The sequence below is a fragment of the Onychostoma macrolepis genome, chromosome 22 (genome assembly GCF_012432095.1).
Source record: "Onychostoma macrolepis isolate SWU-2019 chromosome 22, ASM1243209v1, whole genome shotgun sequence".
In the NCBI taxonomy this organism is placed as follows: Eukaryota; Metazoa; Chordata; class Actinopteri; order Cypriniformes; family Cyprinidae; genus Onychostoma; species Onychostoma macrolepis.
The window spans coordinates 35,870,903-35,893,988 of record NC_081176.1 but is presented as its reverse complement, the minus strand read 5'-3'; the positions used below and the strand labels follow the sequence as shown (position 1 = coordinate 35,893,988).

At 38.0% G+C, this 23,086-nt stretch overlaps 2 long non-coding RNA genes across 4 annotated transcripts; both read right to left on the bottom strand.

The window, feature by feature from the left end:
- Nucleotides 1–4,449: 4,449 nt before the first annotated feature.
- On the bottom strand, nucleotides 4,450–6,934 carry LOC131529692 (uncharacterized). The gene is made up of 4 exons (XR_009268175.1): nucleotides 6,610–6,934; nucleotides 6,088–6,191; nucleotides 5,735–5,841; nucleotides 4,450–5,543 (listed from the first exon to the last, which is right to left on the bottom strand). It is a non-coding gene; the product is annotated as an uncharacterized LOC131529692 (long non-coding RNA).
- A 12,642-nt stretch (nucleotides 6,935–19,576) lies between these two features.
- Nucleotides 19,577–22,691, bottom strand: LOC131529689 (uncharacterized). 3 transcript variants are annotated; one of them, XR_009268171.1, is made up of 5 exons: nucleotides 20,537–22,691; nucleotides 20,267–20,451; nucleotides 19,996–20,144; nucleotides 19,725–19,803; nucleotides 19,577–19,633 (listed from the first exon to the last, which is right to left on the bottom strand). It is a non-coding gene; the product is annotated as an uncharacterized LOC131529689 (long non-coding RNA). The 3 variants fall into 3 exon arrangements; XR_009268170.1 differs by having other exon boundaries at nucleotides 19,996–20,451; nucleotides 20,537–20,732; nucleotides 20,812–22,691; XR_009268169.1 differs by having other exon boundaries at nucleotides 19,996–20,451.
- Nucleotides 22,692–23,086: the final 395 nt, after the last annotated feature.

The window sequence follows — 23,086 nt, the reverse complement described above, 5'->3', positions numbered from 1 at the left end:
TACAACTGACTTCAGCCACAGCCTTTGATAAAATCAACTGCGAATTAAAGACATTAAATCTCTGAAGATCTCAGCAGAGGATGATTAAACAACTCCACAAACAGCATCACCAGCTTCACTCATTACTAACCAGACTGACTTTATTTCTGTCAGACATCAGCAGTAGATCTTATTGAGAATTAACAGAGGTTCAGATGTTGATGTTTTATTGGTCAAAAATGATGCCACCATCATGGAGGTCGGTGTTTGCTGTAGTTGGACTCTTGACTCGTAGAACTTCTGAATAGTTTGTTTCTAAGCAGCTTTAACAGTGTTTCACTGCAAACACTTGAACATTACTGAATCAGAAGCTTGATGTAGCAGATTATACTTTCTGCTTATAAAACACATGACTAATCAATGCAAAGTGGTTTATCTCTCTCTCGCTTTGGGTGAATAAAATTCATCAGCTAACTAACAACCAAAAAAAAAAGTTAAAGACATGACATCGTACTGTACTTCAACAATGAAGAGATTCAGGTTGAGCTTTTAGACATAAACACTTATCATCAGATCCTCAACAGTGGTGACAATAATTATTCATACTGCAGTGCATGATGGGAGTTTTTACTATGGTGCTACCCAGCATGCATTGCAGTGTGAAGCGTTTTGTTGATTGTCACCATTGTTGAGATTCATATGCTTATTCTTGATGTCTGTGTGTGTCTCTATGACACAGTAGTTCAAAACAAAAATTTGCACATGGATTTAAAATTCTTAAAGAAAACTGCAACATTTTATTCTCATACTGTGACATCAGAGGATTAGTTATGCAAACTGTAAGTACATAAATGGTAGAACAAAAACACCCATCTGGCCAGTTCACAATGATTATCTCATCACAGAGAAACATCTACTATGTGCTCAGGGTGACGCACTGACCTTTCTGCTTTACAATAACATATGCATTGTTGCAAAGAAAAATCTAACTCAAGGGTCAAGAGCCCAACTAAAGTAAATACTGATCTCCATGATGGTGGCATTGTTTATAACCAATAAAACATCAACATTTAAACCTCTGATAATTCTCAATAAGAGCTTCTGTAGTCATCTGACAGAAATAAAGTCAGTCTGGTTAGTAATGAGTGAAGCTGGTGATGTTGTTTGTGGAGTTGTTTAATCATCCTCTGCTGAGATCTTCAGAGATTTAATGTCTTTTATTTCAGTTGATTTTATCAAAGGCTGTGGCTGCAGTCAGCTGTAGTTCTTGTGTTTCTCTTTTCTTCAGTGATTCTGCTTGTTAACAGCAGCTGTTCATCACTAATGCTCAATCAGCACTTAAGTAATCACTTAATTATCTCATTAACTTTAACTCTGCTTCAGTGTTACTTTAACACTATTTGGAGTGGGAACAAATATACTCTGAAGCAGTGTTGATTTAACACTGGGGATTTTACTGTGTACATGATATTTTGAAGAACGTGGATAACCAAACAGTTGCTGGTCCACAGTGACTTGTATAGTATTTTTTTTTTTCTTTCCTACTATCAAAGTCAATGTGGACTAGCAACTGTTTGGTTACCCACATTCTTCAAAATATATTCCTTTGTGTTCAGCACATGAAATAAATTAATACAGGTTTGAGACAACATTTAAGTGAGTAAATAATGACAGAAATTAAATTTTAGGGTGAACTAACCCTTTAATGACAGTCGGCTGCATGTTTAGTTCTGTCCCTTTAAGACCTGCATGCATCTAATATACAGGCATGCATCCGTTTCTCTCTCAGCTGTTTACTTTCACATAACCAACTGAGTCTATATGTAAACCATGTGTGTTTTGACAGTATTAGCACAAAAGATAATTTAGTTGAGTATTCAGACGCTGTTAGACTGGGTTTTAGCGCGTGCTTTGGGTGTATTTTCACTCAGAAAAAGTGCATGTCAGACCAGCACACGAATGAAAAAGCATTTTAAAGCAGATGCAAATAATGTACTTTTGTGATTGCAAATAAGTGCAGTGTCCTTTGAGAGTAACTCTACTGCTCATGTATGTATGTGGCGTTGTACAGTATATGACGGAGGTAACAGAACAGCAGCTGATAGAATATAGCCTATGCTGTAGCACGATACTAACTACGATATTCAGAGGCGGACAAAGTACACAACTTCCTTACTTGAGTGAAAGTACAGATACTACTGGTCAAATACTACTCCACTACAAGTGAAAGTTGTAAAGACAGATTTTTACTTAAGTAAAAGTACGGAAGTACATGTTTTTAAAAGTACTTAAGTATCAAAAGTAAAAAGTAAATGCATTGTTTTATTGTCGCATTGTTGTATACTTACAAAATCTTATGCCACTAATGCAACCTACTGAATACACTGATTAGCTTGTATTATCTTTGGAATTAAGAGCTTTTTTATGTTACCAAACCTATACAAATGGAACAACTGAATGAAGATAATCATCTTTATTTTTTTTTATTTAACACTCCTACAACTACATTGAACTAATTTTAATACTTGTTTAAAAGTTACAAAGTTCTTTTTCAAAGAGATATTGAAGTCTATGATATGGTTCATTTTAGGCAAACAAAGCAAACATTGAAAAGAAAACAAACCTTTAGTCTCTTGAGAAAACTGGAACATACTCTCTCAGTATGGCCATGGGTGTGCATGTGTACAACTGATCAGTGTTCATAAAATGCTCAGAAATAAGTGAACTTCACAACATGTGGCTAGGGTTGGGTATTGTTTGAATTTTATCCATTCCGATTCTGATTCTGCTTATTGATTTCAATTCTTATTGATTCCCAGTTTAGATTCCAAAGTTTTCATTTAGCCTACTTTTTGATCATTTGTTTGCAAAAAAATAAATAAATTCTAATATATATATATATATATACACACACACATATATATGTATTCATGTGCAGTGTTTTGACAATAAAATAATGTTCAGATTTATACACTTCCCTGACCAGTTTTTAGCAGCAATTTACCAGTAGGCCTAAGTTTATATATAGCCTATAGTAAAGTGAGGGCAGCGATTTTTGACAGATATATTAGCCTACCATTTGTATTGCCATAGTTTAAATCAAACTATAGTTAATATAATGAAACTATGGTAAATTTGTGGTTACTGAAGTTTTACTACAAATAGCATATGGTTACTATAGTGAGATAATAGTACATTTGTGGATACTGTGATTTTACTGCAAATACCATAGTTATGGTTACTATAGTAAAAACATGGTTAATTTTCCAAAGGGTTTTAATGAGTTAACACATGCCTTTTTAGAGCGCTTTTAGCTGTGCAGTAATGTTTACATTAGTGTAGCGGGGAAGATCCCGAGGTTGCCAGATTTGCGTAAAAAAAATCAGCCAAATGTCCATTCAAAGCTAAGCGGAACACTGCAGGCTTAGAAATGCTGTAAGACTTGGCAACACAGGAAGGTCCTGGCAGATCGCAGGCCGGATTTTCGCAGAAAAAAAAAGGTTCAGTGAATCTACAAATGCACACACTGTAAAAACTGCTACATATAACGACTTTCTACTTGGGGACCTTTATATAAATGTAGTTGAGTAAAAAGTACGATATTTGTCTTTCAAATGTAGTGGAGATAAAGTCACAAGTTTCCAGAAAAAATAATACTCAAGTAAAGTACAGATACTCAAAAAGTGTAAACAAAAACAATACTCAAGTAAATTTACTTCATTACTGTCCACCTCTGACGATATTTCTTCAAAAGCAGATTGCAGAGACATTTTTATCGTCCACGATCAAAAATCGTCATATGGCACTTGGCACCGAGGAAAAAAAACGCCCATATTCACAAAATATTTGATCTGGCTACTAAGAGTTCTCCTAAATAGCAGTAAAAGTTTGTAGCTAAGAGTTTTCCCTTAAAACCTATTCACAGAGCTGCTGAAACAAACTTTTACCAAGGAGTAGAGAGAAGTCTTAGGCCGTGTGTCCACTGAAGCATTCTTTCCCGAGGCTGGTGTATTTTTTTAAATTGTTCTCAATGAAAAATATCCATATTTAAAAGTTTATAAAGCAAAACTTACAGCTTTCGGTGGACCGTGACTTATTACAGTTTTTGCATATTGCTTACACACTTTTTGCAGAATTTGGCTCATTATGTCAAATGTCTACACACAAGCCAATCAGACATAGCACTTGGAGATTAACAACTCACATCTATGCCAAAATGAAACACTGCAATCAAAACTTAACACTCCTTTCTAAAAATAAAATTCTTGCAACAAAACCATACACACAAGCACCATTTGAATTACTCTTTCATACCACCAGCAACACACTGATGGGCTTTATATAAAACACTGCAGTCTTTGTGTTTCTATTTTTATTGTCATTTTCTCAGACTCATTCTTCTGTAAAACACAAAAGTAGAATTTCTGCAGTAATCAAACAAGAGTTTTTACAAAAAAAAAGAAACATTCTTACAGAAATAAAGAAAAATAGAATCACAAATCATCAAATTTAGCAACAAAACAAAAGTAAAAAAACAAAACAATTACTGGATAAATTGGTATTGGGGGGAAAAAAAACATATACTTGTTTTGTGTGTGTGCGCGCGCACGTTTTTGTGACAAATGAGGACATAGATTTTTTATAATGACAAGGGTATGACAGGTATTACAAGGAGAAGGTGACTTTTCAGGACATTACCCCATGTGCCCACTTTTCAAAACGCTTATAAATCACACAGAATGGCGTGTATTGAAAATCTGAAATAGCAGAAAGTCTCCTGTAAGGGGTAGGTTTAGGTGTAGGGTTGGTGTAGGACAATAGCACATACAGTAAGTACAGTATAAAAACCATTACGTCTATAGAGAGTCCCCACTTTTCACAAAAACAAACGTGTGTGTGTGTGTGTGGTGGGGCTGGGGGCTGGGGGCTTATGGATCCCGCCTTCTGTTCGGATCTGGCCAGAAGACCTCGTCAACATCACAGGCGATGTCCTCGCGGGCAAGGCATCGGGGAAAATATCGCCTTGTGTGCCGAATCCTCCCTTGGATTGATCCCACCTCAATGTCTCCGCGTGCCTCTTCCATTGCTTGCAGAAGAGTCTTGTGGGCGTGTGGTTGCCGATCATATACTTTCCACCACCATGCAGAAAAGAATTCCTCGATTGCATTTAGAAAGGGGCTGTAAGGGGGCAGATATAAAAGTGTGAAATGGTTATGGTTGTTGAACCAATCTCGGACCAGAGCAGCCCGGTGGAAACTAACATTATCCCAGATGACAACAAACTGCTGTGGTCTGTCCTGCACAACTGCATGTAGTGCATCTAGAAATGCAATGATCTGTCCTGTATTGTAGGGACCTAGAGTGGGATGGTGATGCAGGACTCCTTGGACACTAATTGTAGCACACAAGGTGATATTTCCCCTACGCTGCACAGGGACATTTACAACAGCCCTTTGTCCAACTACGTTACGGCCCCAGTGCCTGGTTTTGGTCAGATTGAAGCCTGCCTCATCCACTTAGATGAACTCATGTGGCAGTTCGCTGGCATCAAAATCCAGAACTGTCTGCAACAGAAAATATTAAATAGTGTTACTGAAAACACATACAGTAACTACAATGTCTATATTTTCACACAAGTAGGGGCTGGGTTGGGTCAGTATAGACAAAAACTACAAACTACAGGCAAGGCAGGTGGCAGCATAAACCCTCATCCCCACATCACAATATATAGTATGTAAAGTAAAGTGACACATACCTGCACATGATCATGGTTCTGACATAATCTGACACTGTTCCTCTCAAATGGCACCCTTGTACAGCTGCTTCATTCTGAAGTTATGTTTCTGTAGGATGCGACTTACACTGTAAAAAATGATTCACTATATTTACTCAATAAAATTGTGTTAACAGGTTACAAGCAATATTATTAATTAAATTCAGCACATAAAAATTAATTAGAGCACAAAAGCACAAAAAAAATTAAGCAAAATTTAAACAAAAATATAGATTTCACTGGCCAAAAAAAAAAAAACACTATGCATGTCAGGCCAGTAGTTGGCGATGAAGAAACACTGCACAAAAATGTAATACGCATGCACATGACATCACCTTTTTCACAAATTCATGTTTTTGTTGTTCACATGGAGATGATACAGGCATCGTGTTCAAAAGCTTGTGTTTCCAGGCCCCCAAATCTGAGTTATTGAAGACACCTGATGTTAACAAACAGAATCACTGAAGGAGGAAATCTGAATTTTTAGTTTACCATTACGGTGATCAATGTTTGCTTTAGTTGGGCTCTTGACCCTTGATTCTTTAACATTAGATTTTGTTTGGTTGCTGTTACAGAGTTAAGCAACAGTTAGACAAGCCAAATGAAGAGGTGGTCTGGTGGTGTTGCTTATGTTTTGTCATCAGGGGCGCAGATAGGATTTTTTTAACTGGGGGGGACCAAGCTGTCAGCAAATTATTTAAACTCAATTCGTTATTTTGCGTAATTTGGGCTTTAACTAGTGCTCAAGTAGTTACTTTGCGTAATTTGGGCTAATGATTTGCACTAAAAAGCCATTGGGGGATTCTTATTTGAAATCATGGATAAACAACAATGAACAAAAGTAAACAAAGGCCTACCTGATCACCACTAGCAATTCATGATCAGACTGTTATTTGACTAGTATGCCAATCACCCACCAAAACTTCATGTCTTCAAGTCAAGTCAAGTCACCTTTATTTATATAGCGCTTTTACAATACAGATTGTGTCAAAGCACTTAACAGTATCAAATTGGAGGATAGAGTGTCAGTAATGTATAATGATAAGATTAAACACTCAATTTTCAGTTAAAGGCATTTCATTATTGAATTCAGAGATGTCATTGTCTAGCTCAGTTTAGTTTAAATAGTATCTGTGCAATCAAATCGGCGATAATCGCTAGAAATTAAGTGTCCCCAACTGAGCAAGCCAGAGGCGACAGCAAGGAACCAAAACTCCCTCTGTGACAGAATGGAGAAAAAAAAAACCTTGGGAGAAACCAGGCTCAGTCGGGGGGCCAGTTCTCCTCTGACCAGACGAAAAAATGTATATTTCTATTTTAATTTTGTTGCAATTTCTAACAATATTAGTATTATGTAGTTAGGTATTTTATTATATTTTAGTTATTTTGTTATTTTTGGTTGATATATCTAGGGATATATCTCTGGGGGTCATCTGGGTGTCCTGGTCTCCGCTGACGATCAGGGCTGTAGACATCATCTCTTGGTGCTGATCCACCATCTGATCGGATACGGACTGAGAAACAGACTAGGAAAGAAACAAACAAATATTAGCGTAGATGCCATTCAACTGACGATGTAACGAGTACATCGTGTGTTATGGGGAGTGTTCGGTTCGGTTGAACTAATTAATGCAGCCTAACAATCCTTTAACGGATTTGAATAATAGAAGTTGTTATGTGTAAGCCAGGCTAAAAAGATGGGTCTTTAATCTAGATTTAAACTGACAGAGTGTGTCTGCCTCCCGAACAGTGTTAGGTAGACTGTTCCAGAGTTTGGGTGCTAAATAGGAATAGGATCTGCCGCCCGCAGTCGATTTTGATATTCTAGGTATTATCAAACGGCCAGAGTTTTGAGAACGCAGCGGACGTGGAGGACTATAATGCGATAAGAGCTCGCTCAAGTACTGAGGAGCTAAACCATTCAGGGCTTTATAAGTAATTAACAAGATTTTAAAATCTATCCGATGCTTGATAGGGAGCCAGTGCAGTGTTGACAGAACCGGGCTAATATGGTCATATTTCCTGGTTCTAGTAAGGACTCTAGCTGCTGCATTTTGGACTAACTGTAGTTTGTTGATCAAGCGTGCAGAACAACCACCTAATAAAGCATTACAATAGTCTAACCTTGAGGTCATAAACGCATGAATTAACATTTCTGCATTTGACGTTGAGAGCATTGGTAATTTAGATATGCTTTTGAGATGAAAAATGCAGTTTTACAGATGCTAGAAACATGGCTTTCAAATGACAGATTGCTATCGAACAGCACACCTAGGTTCCTGACTGATGAAGAAGAATTGACAGAGCAGCCGTCAAGTGTTAGATAATGTTCTAGGTTATTACATGTGGGGTTTTAGGTCCGATAATTAACACCTCTGTTTTTCAGAATTTAGCAGTAAAAATTATTTGTCATCCAGTTTTTATATCGACTATGCATTCCGTTAGTTTCTCAATTTGGTGTGTTTCACCGGGCGCGAAGAAATATAGAGCTGAGTATCATCAGCATAACAGTGAAAGCTAACACCATGTCTCCTGATAATATCTCCCAAGGGTAACATATAAAGCGTGAAAAGTAACGGCCCTAGTACTGAGCCTTGAGGTACTCCATACTGCACTTGTGATCGATATGATACCTCTTCATTCACTGCTACGAACTGATGGCGGTCAGATAAGTACGATTTGAACCATGCTAAGGCACTTCCACTAATGCCAACAAAGTTTTCTAGTCTATTCAAAAGAATGTTGTGGTCAATAGTGTCGAGCATGGCGCTAAGATCCAGTAGAACTAATAAAGAGATACAACCACGATCAGATGATAGAAGCAGGTCATTTGTAACTCTAATGAGAGCAGTCTCAGTACTATGATACGATCTAAATCCTGACTGGAATTCCTCACAGATATCATTTTCTCTAGGAAGGAATATAATTGTGAGGATACTACCTTTCTAGTATCTTTGACAGAAAAGGGAGATTTGAGATCGGTCTGTAATTAACTAGATCTTTGGGGTCAAGTTGTGGTTTTTAATGAGAGGCTTAATAACAGCCAATTTGAAGGTTTTGGGGACATATCCTAATGACAATGATGAATTAATAATAGCCAAAAGAGGATCTATGACTTCTGGAAGCAGCTCTTTTAGTAGTTTAGATGGAATCGGGTCTAACATACATGTTGTTGGTTTAGATGATTTAACAAGTTTATACAATTCTTCCTCTCCCACAGTAGAGAATGAATGAAATTGTTCCTCAGGGGATCTATAGTGCGCTATCTGATGCGATACTGTAGCTGACGGCTGCAAGGATACAATTTTATCTCTGATAGTATCGATCTTGGAAGTGAAGTAGTTCATAAAGTCATTACTGCTATGCTCTTGGGAAATGCCAACACCTGTTGATGCTTGATTTTTCGTTAATTTAGTTACTGTATTGAATAAATACCGAGGGTTATGTTTGTTTTCTTCTAGAAGAGACGAAAAGTAATCAGATCTAGCAGTTTTAATGCTTTTCTGTAGGATAGGGTACTTTCCGCCAAGCTAAACGAAATACCTCTAATTTAGTTTTCCTCCAGCTGCGCTCCATTTTCCGGGCTGCTCTCTTTAGGGCGGGTGTGCTCATTATACCACGGTGTTGGACTCTTATCCTTAATCTTCCTTAAGCGTAAAGGAGCAACCGCATCTAGAGTGCTAGAAAAGAGAGAGTCCATAGTTCCTGTTACATCATCAAGTTGTTCTGAGCTATTGGATATGCTGAGGAACTGAGATAAGTCAGGAAGATTATTTATAAAGCAGTCTTTTGTGGTAGAAGTGATGGTTCTACCATATTTGTAACAAGAAGTTGGCTTTACAGCTTTAGCTATATGGAATATACAGGAGACTAGATGATGATCTGAGATATCATCGCTCTGCTGTAAAATTTCAACGCCACTGACATCAATTCCATGTGACAGTATTAAATCTAGAGTATGATTTCGACAATGAGTAGGGCCTGACACGTGTTGTTTAACACCAATAGAGTTTAGAATGTCTATAAATGCTGATCCCAACAAATCTCTTTCATTATCAACATGGATATTAAAATCACCAACGATTAGGACTTTATCTGCAATCAGTACTAACTCCGATAGAAGATCAGAAAATTCTTTAATAAAGTCTGTATGGTGCCCTGGTGGCCTGTATACAGTAGCCAGTACAAACATCACAGGGGATTTATCATTAACACTTGTTTCTTTGGATAACGTTATATGAAGCACCATTACTTGACGAATTATACTTGAAACCTGACCTCTGAGAGATACTGAAAATATTTCTATAAATTGTAGCAACACCTCCCCTTTACCTTTTGGACGCGGTTCATGTTTGTAACAGTAATCTTGGGGTGTAGACTCGTTTAAAGTAATGTAATCATCTTGTTTTAGCCAGGTTTCTGTCAAACAAAGCACATCTAGTTTATGGTCAGTGAACATATCATTTACAAAAGTGCTTTTGAAGAAAGGGATCTAATATTCAATAAGCCAAGCTTTATCATGTGTTTATCTGTATTATATCGTTTTTTATTTGTTGAACATCAATTAAATTGTTACTATTACTTTGGTTTGGATGTTTTCTGTATTTTCTAGTTCGGGAACAGACACAGTCTCTATAGCGTGATATCTAGATGAAAAAGATTCTATGTGCTGAGAGTTAACTGCCTTTGGTGACATGAGGCGGCTAGCAAAGTATGTTTTATTTAAACATTTGCTTATCTCAGCATACAAAGTCTATCATTATGAACAAAAAAGCAAAGAACCTATGTGCAAAAACAATAATAAAATAAAATAACAACAACATATTTGCATAAATAAAAATAAGTATACGAGTATGAGAAATTCCGTCTAGTGCAGCCAAACAAATTTACTCAATGAAGGACCCAAAAACATCTCTCCTCCTTTCATTACCCTGAACATACTGCTGGGCAATTTCTTGTCTGTCCAGTCTGTCAAGCCTCTCTTGGTGAATATGGCACACAGCAATGCCATTGAGTCTTTTTTGTGTCATGGTTGATCGCAACCAAGTTTTCAACCTGCGTAATCCACTAAAACTGCGCTCTGCCTCAGCAGATGATATGGGCACCACCATCAACAATCTTACTAATGTCTCTACCTGATCAAATAGGCCCCTGACTTCAGGGGGCATTTCTCTCAAAACATGCACAGCATCTGCAGTTGTGCTGACCTTGTACTTGTTTTTAAACATGGCTAATTGGACTTTCAAGTCTTCCTCGTTCAGTTCAGGATATTTACGAACTGCTGCATTATTTGTAATGGGAGTCAGGAGGGAGTTTTCCAGTTCTTTTAAAGTTTGAATGCCTGGTTGCATAAACTTCTCAGTAGTTTGTGCATCTACTGTGTCAAGGACATGGTAGAACTCTACTCTGTAAAAATCCACAGCTGATCCAGGTGTGTATGCAGGAGCCTGCCCAGAATATATCTTAGGGGGCCTATGTGTGCGTGGTGGAACAATGGTCTCTAGAGACAGATTCTCACACATGTCTCCTGCCTCCTTAAAGACTGCCTCAAAGTGTTCAGTGTTTCTTTTGGATTTCAAGCTTTCTTGGACAAGAGAGACTGCAGAGAGCATGCCCTCCACTGTCTGAGTTTTTTCTGGAGAGATGCATTTAGAACCTCTAGTTCACTGATCACATCTAAAGCAAGCAGAAGTCCCAGTACAACATTGCCCTGTTGCAGTCGAACACGTAAGCCCTCTGCCCGGCTTGCAGATCCAGAATTACTTGCAGCCATCTCATCCAGTGCATTTAGTACCATCCCATATTGGCGGAGAACAGCATGGATAGCAGGTGAGCGTACAGTCCACCTAGTGGGACACAAAGGCCTGATGGACAGGGCTGGCCCTTCCCCTTCAGCTACAACAATGCCTTTAAACTTGTCTTTCAGCTTACCAGACTGCCCAAAAAATGTGCCAAGTTCATGTATCCAGTCAAGTGCATTTCGCACGACACTGGAGGCTGAGCAAGCCTGTTGTGTAATTAAATTAACACATTGTGCTCCACAATGTATATATGGCGCTAGTGGCTGTGCTCGCTGAATAAAAGCCTGGGCACCTGAGTACTTTCAGACATATTTGAAGCCCCATCATATGCTTGACCTCTGAGGCCAGATATTGGCAAATTCAGTCTCAACAGAACGTCCAAAATGATTCTGGCAAGGTTTTCACCTGTTGTAGAAGTTGTTTCATACAACCCTATAAAGTCTTCGTGCACCAGCAAATCAGTGTCAACATAATGTAGGCACAGTGCCTCCTGCTCAACACCAGAGATATCGCTTGTCCCATCCATAATTATCGAATACTGCAACACTGGAAGGACCGGATCTCATCTGCAATTGTCCTGATAATCGATGAACTCATCAAATTTATACACTCATTTTGACAATCCCAAGATGTGTGCACCCCTCTTTCCAGATAACCACCTAGTGAATGATTGATCATCTTCAGCTTTGTATTTTAAAAGCTGGTCAAGGTTACCTTGATAAAGGCCAATCCCTGCCTCGCCAGAAACATCTCACCCCTATTATTTTTAACAGGCTAGCTCTGTTTTCTGCCTGCTGTGTACTGACTCCACTGCTCAACTGTGTACACAGTAAAATCCCCAGTGTTAAATCAACACTGCTCAGAGTGTATTTGGTCCCACTCCAGATAGTGTTAAAGTAACACTGAAGCAGAGTTAAAGCTAATGAGATAATTAAGTGATTAATTAAATGATGATTGAGCATTAGTGAGGAACAGCTGCTGTTAGCAAGCAGAATCACTGAAGAAAAGAGAAACACAAGAACTACAACTGACTTCAGCCACAGCCTTTGATAAAATCAACTGCGAATTAAAGACATTAAATCTCTGAAGATCTCAGCAGAGGATGATTAAACAACTCCACAAACAGCATCACCAGCTTCACTCATTACTAACCAGACTGACTTTATTTCTGTCAGACATCAGCAGTAGATCTTATTGAGAATTAACAGAGGTTCAGATGTTGATGTTTTATTGGTCAAAAAATGATGCCACCATCATGGAGGTCGGTGTTTGCTGTAGTTGGACTCTTGACCCTCGTAGAACTTCTGAATAGTTTGTTTCTAAGCAGCTTTAACAGTGTTTCACTGCAAACACTTGAACATTACTGAATCAGAAGCTTGATGTAGCAGATTATACTTTCTGCTTATAAAACACATGACTAATCAATGCAAAGTGGTTTATCTCTCTCTCGCTTTGGGTGATTAAAATTCATCAGCTAATTAACAACCAAAAAAAAAAAGTTAAAGACGTGCAGTGCATGATGGGAGTTTTTACTATGGTGCTACCCAGCATGCTTTGCAGTGTGAAGCATTTTGTTGATTGTCACCATTGTTGAGATTCATATGCTTATTCTTGATGTCTGTGTGTGTCTATATTACACAGTAGTTCAAAACAAAAATTTGCACATGGATTTAAAATTCTTAAAGATAACTGCAACATTTTATTCTCCTACTGTAACATCAGAGGATTAGTTATGCAAACCCTAAGTACATAAATGGTAGAACAAAAACACCCATCTGGCCAGTTCACAATGATTATCTCATCACAGAGAAACATCTACTATGTGCTCAGGGTGACGCACTGACCTTTCTGCTTTACAATAACATATGCATTGTTGCAAAGAAAAATCTAACCCAGCAACTCAAGGGTCAAGAGCCCAACTAAAGTAAATACTGATCTCCATGATGGTGGCATTGTTTATAACCAATAAAACATCAACATTTAAACCTCTGATAATTCTCAATAAGAGCTTCTGTAGTCATCTGACAGAAATAAAGTCAGTCTGGTTAGTAATGAGTGAAGCTGGTGATGTTGTTTGTGGAGTTGTTTAATCATCCTCTGCTGAGATCTTCAGAGATTTAATGTCTTTTATTTCAGTTGATTTTATCAAAGGTTGTGGCTGCAGTCAGCTGTAGTTCTTGTGTTTCTCTTTTCTGCAGTGATTCTGTTTGTTAACAGCAGCTGTTCATCACTAATGCTCAATCAGCACTTAAGTAATCACTTAATTATCTCATTAACTTTAACTCTGCTTCAGTGTTACTTTAACACTATTTGGAGTGGGACCAAATACACTCTGAAGCAGTGTTGATTTAACACTGGGGATTTTACTGTGCAGCAACAACAGCACTAGGGCTGCAACTAACGATTCTTTTAATAATCGATTAATCTGTCGATTATTTTTTCGATTAATCGATGAATCGGATTTAAAAAAAAAGAAAAAAGAAAAGCATTCATTTCCAACCCTTTATTCAAAAACAGAACTAAAATCTTTAGAAAGTGCACCAACATGTTGCTCCTTGAACATCCCTGAGCTGTTATAATAATAATAAAATAAAATAAAAATGGACTAACACAAAAAACATACACATGTATGCTTTACATCTGCCAAATATATAGACTTTTTGGGGGTGCAAAAATTAAATAATTTAACAACACTGCGTCGTTAGCGTTGGTATTGTATCAGACACTTGCACTTAACATTATATGAAAATCAAGCTCAAATGGAGTTAATAATGTTTTGACCAGAGAATGACGGAGATGGAGTGTTTTGTCTGTCATTAGAACGGCTGTAACTGTTATCTGAAGCAGCAAGTGCATTATGCTTTCATCAACTTTTACAGGTTATATAACTTTGATTGTAGCTATATGGGCGCTTAGTTTTTTCTTGTTGTTTAATACACTTGGCCAAAATCTCAAATTAAGCGCTTATGCACATAATGCACAGGATATTTAAAACGTATATAGACAGCAAATAACTAATTCTTCTCCACTCTTCAAACACACAAAACATTATCCTTTACTGACATAGTGTTTGAGTAAAGAAAACGCTGTACTATTCAAACACCAATTATTTATTCACCCTTGCATTGCGAAAAAGCAGAGATCTCATCTTCTCCAGGCTGTGCGCGGCGCGTCAATCTGAGCGGAGGCGGGGTGAAGTTCGAGGTCTCGCTGAGAGCTCGATGATCCAATGGCGTTACAGTTTTACTGACAAGTTATTTTAATGCTTATCATTGGTTTACTATTTTTAAAACTCTCTGATTTAAAATAATAAAACGAATTATAAGCGACTCAAGTTGGATAATTTTCACAGCACCTGACTGGGCTAGGGTATGGCAACTGCCATACTCTGCCATCATAACGCCGCCCCTGCTCCCACACCTTGGATGACTTGGGTCGCACGGATTTCTCTGCCTCCGCCATGTATCTTTCCTCTACCTCCGCTCGTTTTTTTTTTTTATACTTTTTATACTTTTTTTATGAGGCGCCAAACTCTGCTAGCATCCGTGCGAGAGAGACCGAGTGTGTTCACTCCGCTCCACGCTCAACTAAAGTTTTTTTTTTAATAATCAAACGTCTCGCGTCGCGCGACATGAATCGATTATGAAATTCGTTGCCAACGCTTTTAGTAATCGATTTTTATCGATTTAATCGATTCGTTGTTGCAGCCCTAAACAGCACACATGCAAAACTAATAGCTATCACTGCAACAACAACACAGTTACTGCCTTTAAATAAAGCGACATGCAGCATAACATCAATGCTTCTTGGTCTTCTCCTGAACTGAAGCACACACAAAACACAGACACAGATGGAGGTACACAAGCATGCAAAATAAAAATGATTTCTGAATGATTTTAAACATTATATTTCATGTTAAAATGTAGCGTTAGACATTTTTAAATTATATTTTTAAATTTGCAGTTAGATTAATGTGCAGGACTCTTTGGTTAATAAAATATATTTTATAGTTAATTGTTATGCATGTTTGTATCTATAATGTCCTGGGGACAGAAATGGCACCCATTCAGTGGAATGACAAGAAGATAATGTGAGTGATATTTGTGTGTCCATCTGTAGTTGGCGAAAACGTAGTTGTCTGTTATTTGCACACAATGAAAAACAATTAGAACTTTTAGACGGTCCCTTTTACATTAGACATACAGAGGACATTCACAAGTAAATATGCCATCAAAACAATATTTGGCCATTTTGATCGATTATGAAATTCGTTGCCAACGCTTAGTAATCGATTTTTATCGATTTAATCGATTCGTTGTTGCAGCCCTAAACAGCACACATGCAAAACTAATAGCTATCACTGCAACAACAACACAGTTACTGCCTTTAAATAAAGCGACATGCAGCATAACATCAATGCTTCTTGGTCTTCTCCTGAACTGAAGCACACACAAAACACAGACACAGATGGAGGTACACAAGCATGCAAAATAAAAATGATTTCTGAATGATTTTAAACATTATATTTCATGTTAAAATGTAGCGTTAGACATTTTTAAATTATATTTTTAAATTTGCAGTTAGATTAATGTGCAGGACTCTTTGGTTAATAAAATATATTTTATAGTTAATTGTTATGCATGTTTGTATCTATAATGTCCTGGGGACAGAAATGGCACCCATTCAGTGGAATGACAAGAAGATAATGTGAGTGATATTTGTGTGTCCATCTGTAGTTGGCGAAAACGTAGTTGTCTGTTATTTGCACACAATGAAAAACAATTAGAACTTTTAGACGGTCCCTTTTACATTAGACATACAGAGGACATTCACAAGTAAATATGCCATCAAAACAATATTTGGCCATTTTGATCGATTGCGAAAAAAAAAAAAAAATGAAGTAGGTGTCGCTGATTAGAATTTGTAAAAAACAATAATAATAATAAATATAGCTGCAAGCAGCAATCACGGGGCCAAGCAGTACAGAAGCAAACAACAAACCAACTTCAGAAATTAGTAATTGAAGCCATTTTAGGATGTTTTTAGTCAAAACGGCTGAAAAATCATATATAAAGCTATAGCAATATGATTTATTGGCTTATCACGTTTGACCAAAAGGTGGCACTGTCCCCAAACTTTTTGAGTACCATCAGGGCATGGGGCCGAAGAACCACTCTGAGTTTCGTAACGATATGTTAATGCGTTCGTAAAATATAGCATTTTACGACGAAATTCAACATGGCCGACGGCCAAAATGGCTGACATGGGAAAATTGTATATGGTTGTGCTCGGCATGATGCACCGAATCTAAAGAGACCAGTTTTGTGATTTTTAGCCTAACCGTTCACAAGTTATAAGCAAAAATATGCATTTTCATATCTCCTGACCACTAGGGGCACAGCGCCGAAACACTGCAGGTCTTCTCAGGTCATGCTTGTTATAACACCCACCAAGTTTCGTCTCAATATGCCAAACTGTTGCGGAGATATAGCCTCAGATCCATTTTTGCGTGGTTTTCGCAAATTCGTTAGCATGTTTTTCGAAAACGCTTGGACGAATCGACTTGAATTCCATAACTTTTGCCTCCATGGTCTGTAGATGATCTGAGCCAAATTTGGTGAGAATCGGACTAATCGTCTAGGACGAGTTCGACAAAGTAGGTTTTCTGAACAATTGAATATAGCGAAAAAACTAAACCTTACGATTTTTGAATTTTGGACTTCATTCGACTCGGCTTGAGCCAAAGAATACGAGTAAAAAGGAATTTTCATTTTGTGGGCTCCGGTTCAAAAGTTATTAGCATTTCAAAAGTGAAAGTTTGGACAAGTGGTGGCGCTAGAGAGTTTGAGTTAGAGACTCCAAATTGGCTGTGGTTACTATTGAGACTGTCCTCTATCAGTGTGCCAAATTATACAACTTTCCCGCAATCGGTTCTATGTGCTGCCATTGACTTTGCGGCGGAAGAAGAAGAAGAAGAAGAAGAAGAAGAATAAATATAGCTGCAAGCAGCAATCACGGGGCCAAGCACTACAGAAGCAAGCAACAGACCAACTGCAGAAATTGGTAATTGAAGCCATTTTAGGATGTTTTTAGTCAAAACGGCTGAAAAATCATATATAAAGCTATAGCAATATGATTTCTTGGCTTATCACATTTGACTAATAGGTGGCGCTGTTATCAAATCGATGTGGTCTGTTCTTTGTGAGGTGACAATGGCACACACAAAGTTTGGTGTCAATACGCCAAAGCATTGCAGAGATACAGCCTCAAGTGTCATAATGGCGTCATGCCACAAATTTGTTGCTGTTGTATGCAGAAATGAGTAATTGAAGCCATTTTAGGATGTTTTTTGTCAAAACGGCTGAAAAATCACATATAAAGCTATAGCAATATGAGTTATTGGCTTATCAATTTTGACCAATAGGTGTCACCATTTTCAAATCGATGTGGTGTGTTCTGTGTGAGGTGACAATGGCACACACAAAGTTTGGTGTCAATATGCCAAAGCATTGCAGAGATACAGTCTCAACTGTGATTTTGGTATCATGCCTCAAATTCGTTGCTGTGGTATGCGAAAACGGTTTTGTGTATCGACACGAAATCCATAACTTTTGGTCAGCATGGTCTGAAGATGATATGATTCAAATTTGGTGAAAATCGGACAAAGCGGTTTAGGAGGAGTTCGAAAAAGTATGTTTTCCACATAAATCAAAATGGCGGAAAGAAAGTTCGGCTTATTATGACATAATTGGTATGTATGTTGTCGGCATGACCCAAGGAATAATTGGAGAACAGTTTCATTACAATCGGCTAATGCAGTCAAAAGTTATTAGCATGTTTGGAAATTTCATTATTAATGATTAATTAATGGTTTATTACTCTTGACCAATAGGTGGCACCGTTACCAAACTTATGTAGCGTGGTCAGTGTGAGGTCACAATGTCACGTACAAAATTTGGTGCGAATATGTCAAAGTTTCGCTGAGATACAGCCTCAGATGCAGTGTAGCATCTTTCCAGCCAATTCGTTGATGCGCCAAACGAAAACCGTGAGATATATCGACACAAAATCCATAACTTTTGCCAGCATGGTCTGAAGATGATCCGAGTCAAATTTCGTGAAAATCGGACTTACGGTCTAGGAGGAGTTCGAAAAAGTAGGTTTTCAACATGAATCAAAATGGCGGACAGGAAGTTTAGCCAATTATTGCAAAATTGGTATCGATGATCTCGGCATGACCCAAGGAATCTATCAACATCAGTTTGATTACAATAGGCTAATGTAAGCAAAAGTTATTAGCATTTTAGAAATTTCATTATAACTTTTGACCAAAAGGTGGCGCTGTCCCCAAACTTTTGAGTACCATCAGGGCATGGGGCGAAGAACCACACTGAGTTTTGTAACGATAAGTTAATGCGTTAAGTAAAATATAGCATTTACGACAAAATTCAACATGGCCGACGGCCAAAATGGCTGACATGGGAAAATGTTATATGGTTGGACTCGGCATGATGCACGAATCTAAAGAGACCAGTTTTGTGATTTTTAGCCTAACCGTTCACAAGTTATAAGCAAAAATATGCATTTTCATATCTCCTGACCACTAGGGGCACAGTGCCGAAACACTGCAGGTAGCCTCAGGTCATGCTTGTTATAACACCCACCAAGTTTCGTCTCAATACGCCAAAGTGTTGCGGAGATATAGCCTCAGATCCATTTTTGCGTGGTTTTCGGCAAATTCGTTAGCATGTTTTTCAAAACGCTTGGACGAATCGACTTGAATTCCATAACTTTTGCCTCCATGGTCTGTAGATGATCTGTGCCAAATTTGGTGAGAATCGGACTAATCGTCTAGGGCGAGTTCGACAAAGTAGGTTTTACGAACAATTGATTATAGCGAAAAAACTAAACCTTACGATTTTTGAATTTTGGACTTCATTCGACTCGGCTTGAGCCAAAGAATACGAGTAAAAAGGAATTTTCATTTTGTGGCTTACGGTTAAAAAGTTATTCGCATTGGCTCAAGTGGAGGATTGCGCCGTAGAAGGATATCTACATAGCGTGTCTCCAGCAAAAAATTCTAAAAAGAACAATAAGTACTTTAGTGCTGTGATACAGAGCGGAAGACACGAATATCATAAAGTTGTGAGTTTTTCGCTGGACAAACTAACCGCGTTTTCGCAAGCTTCTAAGAACGGGACAGCAGTGAAGCTGAAGAACGTACGCCGCAGCCTCAGTAAGTGTCACAGCCTACAAAATTACGCAGTCAAAAACATAAAATAAAATACGGCACACTGTAAGCTACTGTATTAAGACATTTTTCGTATCTATTTTATAGTTGTGTAGACTTCAAGTGAAGTTTAGACTTCACGGAAATGTCTGTAAAAGTAATGCACAGTAAAAATGTTGGTGCCTTTCAATTAAATTTAATTATAAACTAACCTAGATATTTTCGTCCTGCAGGCTTCTCCGATCCAGATGGGTTCGATGTAATCTGCTCTAAAACAACAACCCTTGATGTTGTGACCGTGCCCTTCTGCCGCATCGCACCTTCAGGCAGCACAAGGATGGATGTAGCTGCCGTGAAAGTGCTGGGACCAAGACAAAATGTGAGTATGCTATCTTCTATTCGAAAAAAAATATTGGCAAAGAGGCCTACGTTATTAGATCTACTCAGCAGCTAAATTAGATTTTTTTTTTTTTTTATGCTTACAGGTAGGCGAGCTGCAAGCTAAGGTCCTTCCCCGTGCTGCCGTCAGTAAAATCGTCTTGGTTAACCAGGAGGAATGTGAGCTGAAGGAGATATGGGTCGGTGACACCACAGGGGAAATGAAGCTTACCTTGTGGGACAGCCTAATATCCCAGGTCCACGTCTCCAAATCTTACTCCTTCTCCAACCTGGCAACGAGAGGGATGCAAGGGGACATTCGTTTAACAACAACTCCATCTACCCAAGTCGTGGAGATAACCGCACTGGACGTACCTGACTGGGGTAGCGATGATCCCGACAACGGCGCTTCTTCCACGACTCTGCGCGGTTTGGTCTCCGGGGTTCAAATCCGAGCCAGGCATCGCTGTCCGAGGTGCCACAGTGTTCAAAACGACATTTCTGCCAACTCCATCACCCACAGATGCGATGTCTGCAATCTGCTGCAGCGGTCATCGGTCTACAGCTCAACCTACGGAGGAACGATCGTTCTCACAGCTGACCAGCAAGATCACTCGCTGATTGTGACCGATTCCTGCCTAACCGCTTACTTGGCCAGATATCGCGTCATCTACTCCCCAAACGACGTGGAAAGCATTGAGGAACATTTCCTTAATAGGCCAGAGCTGGAAATGTGCATTAATAATGATTCCTTGATCACCGCGATAATTCAACCTCCTTCACAAAGTCGTGGGGACCCCTTGGTTGCTGCTAACGACGGCAGCCCAGCGACGGATGGTGAAGCTGGGCAAGTTCTGCAAGATTGGGAAGTTATCGAAGCTGCTGCCCTTAGTCAGGACATTCAGCGAGGCAGTTTGGTTGATGAACCGGCAACTGTTGAATAGGTAATATGTAAAAAAAAAAAAAAAGTCTGTTTCTCACTCAAATTGTTATCGCATAGTGTTATACTGTTAACGTACCTTAACTCTGTCTTCGTTTTGTATTATTCTGAATGTGTACGTGAGTTTTTGTTGAAACGCTGAATTGCTAATTTGCCAATTAGCTTAAGTTGTCGAGTTGCATAGTAATATTGTTATACTGTAGTCTGTTCTTTTGTAATTTAGCTAAGTGTGTTCTTTAGCTATTCTGCATTCCGTTTCTTTAACGGCAGCCATGTGATTAACGGTTTTCACTGCTCGTTCGATTGTTCAAAAAGCTGTGTGTGTGAACAGTTAACTTGCGGAAGTGTGTAATAAATGAGATTTCATCTAACGTTGTTTCTTTTTTGTTCTCTACAGTTATAGGTTTTCAGTTTAATTTGACAGATGTTTATGAATTTTATAAATAAAATATTCACGTAGACAATTTAAATACAAAATTAGTTAAAGGGTTGCAGTAACTTAATATTATGCCAATGATTACATTAAGTGTGGTATATTTGCTATATAAAGTATGGTACAGCAATTAAAGTAGACCTAACTGAAAATATAAATTGAAAATAAACTTGGCATAATAAAGTTTAATATTTTTTCCGATAGAATCAAGGTGGGTACATGGCTAAATGTAGTAGCATGAGGGTGTAATGCCTATTGGGTTTATGTGTGTTTATACAAATATCTATTTTACTTATTTTATTTGTTTCATGAACTAAGGACAACAGAACGGAGGTTAAAATATGTAACTGGATGGGTCTTACATACCTTGCACGCTTTCATCTGCAGTTTCTGACATGGCTTCACTTGTCGCCATCTGCACTGCACTCTGTGACCTTTAGCGTAACGGCTATGCTAGACCCCGTTACGCTGAATAAAGACGTTTTTTAGAGGAAATAGCTTTAATGAATCCACAACCTATCTGCTAATTTTCAACATGTTTTACACTAACGGTATATTTTTGGATTTAATAATTTTGGGAATTTAGAAGAATGCGTTTAAAAAAAAAAAAAGTCACTGACTTTTTGCGACAGGTGGAACTCAGTTTACGGCAGTTCACTGACGTCAAGGCTATGATCGGTTATTAATGCAGATGTGATCTAAGTTGGTCGTACCTTTCGCAACACGCCATAAAACCAGAAGATGAAGTTGTTGACCGTACACGGTAATATGTTTTGGGCTCTTGCTTGTACGTGTGTTTTATTAATAAGGTGTGCGCTGTATTTGGTCATGCAGGGTTGTCAGAGACACGCTTTCAGGCTCTGTCTCACGCTCTCACGTTGCCCATGTAAATCTGATGCACCTTGCTTGTGATATGAAACAAAGTCAACTTTAAATTTGTGTAAGTTTTAATATAAAATTCAAACAATAAATACTGTTTTCGTTGTTTGAATGGGTTTGAATGGGATAAACGACGGCTTCACTGTACATGTATTTGCAGCAACTGATGACATCTAGTGTCATTTTATTCTGGAGAGTTATGGGAGAGGCAATGTTCTATATTTTAGTTCAATATTTTTTGGTACTAAATACTATTTGTGCAATAATCATTGTCCATTAATGACCCCAATATTTCTATTACTTCTATTACAATTATTATAGTGTTTAAGGTAAAAATAGAGAAAAAGGATTTAAATTCCAATGCAAAGAGGCAAATTAGATAATTTTGTGGTTGGGGGGGGATCATTTTAATTTGTAATGCCATGGTTTACCCACTAGGTTTCTGTACGGCTCTTTAATAAATATATATTTATCTACTAGTTTCTCAAAAAAGTATTGCAGGTCATCACTGTTTACTTATTTTTAAGTTTTGCATTTGGAAAAATATTTAGACATGATTAAACACTAGGTTTTTTAAATGTGAAAAAATAAATAAATAAATTGAATCCTTTTTCATTTTTTAATGATATTCGTATAAGTTGACACAAGTGGATATTAATGAATGCCATACTGA